Source organism: Mus pahari, chromosome 16 (assembly GCF_900095145.1).
Source record: "Mus pahari chromosome 16, PAHARI_EIJ_v1.1, whole genome shotgun sequence".
NCBI classification, from domain to species: domain Eukaryota; kingdom Metazoa; phylum Chordata; class Mammalia; order Rodentia; family Muridae; genus Mus; species Mus pahari.
The window spans coordinates 17986353-17991241 of NC_034605.1; the positions used below are offsets into that span (position 1 = coordinate 17986353).

Here is a 4889-nt window from a genome sequence, read left to right on the forward strand (position 1 = left end):
TCTCTTCTCTTCTCTTCTCTTCTCTTCTCTTCTCTTCTCTTCTCTTGTTTCTTGGTGGGGGTAGTGTGGGGTGGTGTGGTTTGGTTTGGTTTGGTTTGGTTTTCGAGACAGGATTTCTCCCTATAGCCCTGGCTGTTCTGGAACTCTGTGTAGACCAGGCTGGTCTTGAAGTCACAGAAATCTGCCTGCTTTTGCCTACTGAGTGCTGGATTTAAAGGCATGCACCACCACTGCCAGACTGCTATTTATTCTTGATTTTGATGAATAGCATTCATGCCACTTTATAGATTTACTAGTAAGAGAAACTTGTAGCTTTTTCTGGTGAGAGCAAGTTCTCAGTGGTCTCTGAATGGTTTCCTTTAGCTGTGTGTCAGTATTTTAAATAAAATATGTTGTCAGTAATTTTTAAATAATTACTGAGTACTGTTTTAGAATTTAGGTATTTAACTTAATAGCTGATCATTTGGGGTTTTTCTTTGTAATAACCTTTGCACATATTTCAGATAGTTTTAAAGAATTATGTCAACTTGGTTTTACTCTGAATGTTTGTTTTTGCTTTGTTTGCTCTGCTTTGCTTTGCTTTAAGACAGAGTCCCACTCTGTACAGCTGGCTGGCCTGGAACTCACTGGGTATCCCAGTCTGGCCTGGAACTCACAGAGATCTTGTCTATCTTTGCCTCCTAAATGCTGGAATTAAAGGCATGGACCACCATGTCCAGCTGTTCTGACAGTATTTTTAAAACACTCGTTTCTGCATGTTTTTTTTTTTTTAAATAAAGGTATGGCTGAGTATATATTACTATGTGCATAAAGTATGTTTTTGAAAGCTGGGTTTCAGAAGATCTGTTGAAGTGGGCATAATAACCATTTTATAGTCCAACGTTCTGCTGCTTTATTATCACCAAATGATTTGCCAACACAGCCAAACAAAAGTCCTAAAGCTTTTCAGAACTGTAGTTTTCTCTGGTGAGAGCAAGTGGTCAGCTGTCTCTGAATGGTTTCCTTTGGCCATGTGTCAGTATTTTAAATAGATTGAAAAGGCCACATCTGACATGACTTCTTCTTTCAAAAGGTTTGTATCATTACTTTGCAATTACTCTTTTGCTTTGTCTTCTAGGTTAAATTGTAAGCTCCTTGCAGATATGTTGTAACTTCATGCTGAATACACTGATATGTGTTGAATAAATTCACTTATCTATATAATTTTGACCATTTTTCCAGGCCACGAGACATGTGAATCTTTTATATTAAGGACTTTCAGTGTGTGTCTTCTCAGATTAGGCATTTGTATTTGCCTAGCAGTTTAAAAGTATATCAGATGCTTATCAAGGTTCTATGTATAAAATTATTATATAATGTACTAATAATTTAATTTGAAAGCTGAGGCTAACCAGTCCTTCTTTTTCTTCCTTTTTTGGCAGTACTAAGGCTCAATTCTAGAGCCTTGCTTATACTGACAAAGTGTTTAACCACTGAACTATACTGCTTAATTATAACAGGCCTAATTTGTTTACTATTTGTTTTAACTTTTTAAATATGTTCCTGAATAGGAAAAACACAAGACAACAATAGTCCTCTTCCCTTCTGTCCTGTCTTTTCTTGCAATGAAGTGGCCATTGTTGTTCTTTGGTACTTTTTAGTAAAGGTAAAGGCAGATGGATGTGTGAGCCATCCAGTCCGTCTCTCTGCTTTTGTATAGCCGTAAGACTTTGTGTTTGAACCTCAACATCATGAAGCATGCTGACTGATGAACAGGAATACAATAATTTGACAGGGTTCATCTGAACAACTGTTGCACAGAGTTGCTGGTATAATCCTAGTGTTCTCTCTGCTCAGTGGAGATCCATATTGGAATGCATATCCTTGATTCCCGTGTTGTGATTCTCTTCTAAAGTCACTATGACATTTTCACCCATACTTTGTTCTTACTGGTATTACTCTTCCATTCTCTCCCTTATCCTGTCGCTTCCTTCTCTTTCTCATGTTGCTCTCCACTAAGCTATATGTTCATGATTCCCATTCTAGTTTCACGATCTACACTCACAACTCTACACACATCTATCTAAAACTTAAAGTCTAGAATCTGCATATTTGAGAAACCATGAAGTGTTTTTTTTTTTTTCCCCCTGAACCTGCCTTATTTCATTTAACATAATGATTTCTGGTTATCCATTTTCCAGCATGTGTAATGATTTTATTTTCATTTATAGCTTGATAAAATTTCATTACATATGTATATGTGTCACATTTTCATCATCCACTCACCTGTTAATGGATAATTAGGTTGATCCCATTCCCTAATTATTGTGAATGTTTGATATCCTATGTGATTCTTTTTTTTTTTTTTTAACCCATTTTTTCTTCACTCTTTTCATGTGTCTGTGAGTGCAGATGCTCTTGGACTTGTTCCATGTACCTCTTATTTGCTGAACTATCTTCCAGTTCCCTCCTATTGATTCTTAAAACAATAAATAACTTGAGGGAGCCCCCCTGTACAGGGATAATCATGATAGTCAAGAGGATAAGGCTGTTATTAAACACTTGCAGTATATTCTTTTATTCTTATTTGTTAATATTGGTGTTTTCTGAGACAAGAGTCTTTCTCTGTATCCATACTAGCTCGGAGCTCTCCATTTTCCTGTTTTGGCCTCCTGGGTGATAGATTATAGGTGTTCTTTAATGTGTTAAGTGCCAACATTCAGGTATTTTTTTGCTTTTGATACAGGGTTTCACTATGTAGCACTTAGCTTGCCTGGAACTCAATTTGTAGACCAGAGTGACCTTAAACTCAACAGAGATCTACCTACCTTTGTTTCCCCCTTGTGTTGAGATTAAAGACATACATCACAATATCCAGCAATTCTAGTATCCTTTAAAGTTGTATTTTGAGGGATGAAGAAATGTTCTATCTAATAAGGTATCTCAGTGGAAAAAAAAATAAAAATATTTTGCTTTTCTATTTCTTAGTTGAAATTTTTCTCATTTTTGCCACTTCTTTTAAAACATTGGGCTTTAAATTTTTGTAGTGTTTTAAGATATTTGAATTCTCAATAATCTCTACACCAGAGTGAAAAGCAGGAATGTCAGGAATCAAGGTCAGTCTCAGCTACATAGCAAATTCTGGCTAGTCCACACTACGTTGAAACAGTGTCTCAACTGATATACAGAGCAAGTTTCTAGACAACCAGGGCTACACAGAAGAGCCCTGTCTTGGGGGTTGTAATGAAGCAAAACAAAGAAAAGATATTTGAACTGGAACTAAATTGCCTGTTTTCTGTCTGCACCAAATATCCACTTCCATTATCTTTAAAATAAGTATACTTTTGTCTCTTTTTAGCATATATTAATAATAGTATATGTAAGTCTTAATTTGATATAGCCTTTTTGTTGAAGGTCTGAGTACCTTTCATTTAGTTTGGTCTTCCCATTGCCATCTGATAAGGATTTTACTATGCTGCTTAATCTGTTTCACATACACATGTAGGGCTTTGCCATTATTGCTGGCTTGAGCTTGGTTCTACTTTTAAATTTATTTATTATTTGCAAGGAGTATATTTGTAGGATGTGCATGCCACAGTGTGAATGTAGAAGTTAAAGGACAACATTTTGGAGCTATTTCTCTCTTTCCACATTTACTGGGTTCTAGAGGTGGAATTCAAAGTTTTCAGTCTGCATGGCAAGTATTTTTACTTGCTGAGCCATCTTTCTGGCCCCTTGTGACAGGATCTTGCTGTGTTGGCCAGGGTGGCCTTGAATTCCTAGGCTCAAATGATTCTCCTACCCTCGGGTGTCTGAAACTCTAGGTCCACCTAGAATCCTGTTCATTCTTATAGAACTGTGATGACTCTAGGAAATGTTAGATTTGGGGAGCTAGTACTCTACCACTCAGGGATCCTTTGACCCTAAATGGCTTTCTTAAGCATAATGCATTTTTTTGATACTGCTATGATAGGCAAAATGTACTGTAATGCTAGGTGTATACTACTGTATCAGGCTAAGTATCAAAGGAAAAGCATTACTTGGTTTGCAGCCCTTTTAGGTATTATATATTTGAGCCCTAAAACACATATATGGCATGTAGGTTTAGTTTTCATTTACTAATATGTTAGACTGCTGATGTTGTGAATGGTTTAATCAGTGGGACACTTACAGAGACACTGAGATGTGTGCAAAATGCATCCTATAACTCATTATCTCTTACGGCCACCATCAGGTTTAGCCAGTAGGAACCTTAGTGTGATACTATGTGGAGCTGAGTCAGCAGTTTCATAGTGGCCTGTGACACGCTAGCCTAAGGGTTGCTATAGATATTTGTAGGTCTTCTGTTTGTCATAACATGAAAACATGTTTAATCATATGATAACTTGTATAATTTAACTCTTTTTCCCTCCAGGAGGGTGGTTGCTTTTTGAGATTGCGTCGCTCTTTGTAACCCAGACTGGCTGTAACTCACATCTGTAGCCAGGCTGGCCTGAAGCTCCTGAAACTCTTCCGTTAGCCTTTCAAGGCCTGATTCCTCACAGCTTGTTAATTTAGTTCTTGATTTGGGACCATTGTTACTTCACTATAAATGCTTGTAATAATGAAGACATTTTAATCTTAAACCTTATTTTCAGGTTTTTGTGTTTGGAGCCATAGCTTAGCATATGCAAGGCTATAATTTTTAATCTTCAATACTGCAGATAGATAAATAAACTATAATAGTCATTCTTTTTATGGGTATAACTTTGAAACAGGAAAAAGAATGACTGAATTGCTTTCTTTCTTTTTTTTTTTTTTTAAGACTTATTTATTTGTCATGTATATAGCATTCTCCCTGCATGTGTACCTGCAGGCCAGAGGAGGTCACAGATCTCCTTATAGATGGTTACCATGTAGTTGCTGGGAAT

The 4889-nt window shown here is 36.6% G+C and overlaps 1 protein-coding gene across 3 annotated transcripts in view; it reads left to right on the forward strand.

The window, feature by feature from the left end:
- The window catches only part of Arid4b (AT-rich interaction domain 4B), a 126082-nt gene that overhangs the window by 102331 nt on the left and 18862 nt on the right, over nt 1-4889 (forward strand). The window lies entirely within an intron of this gene.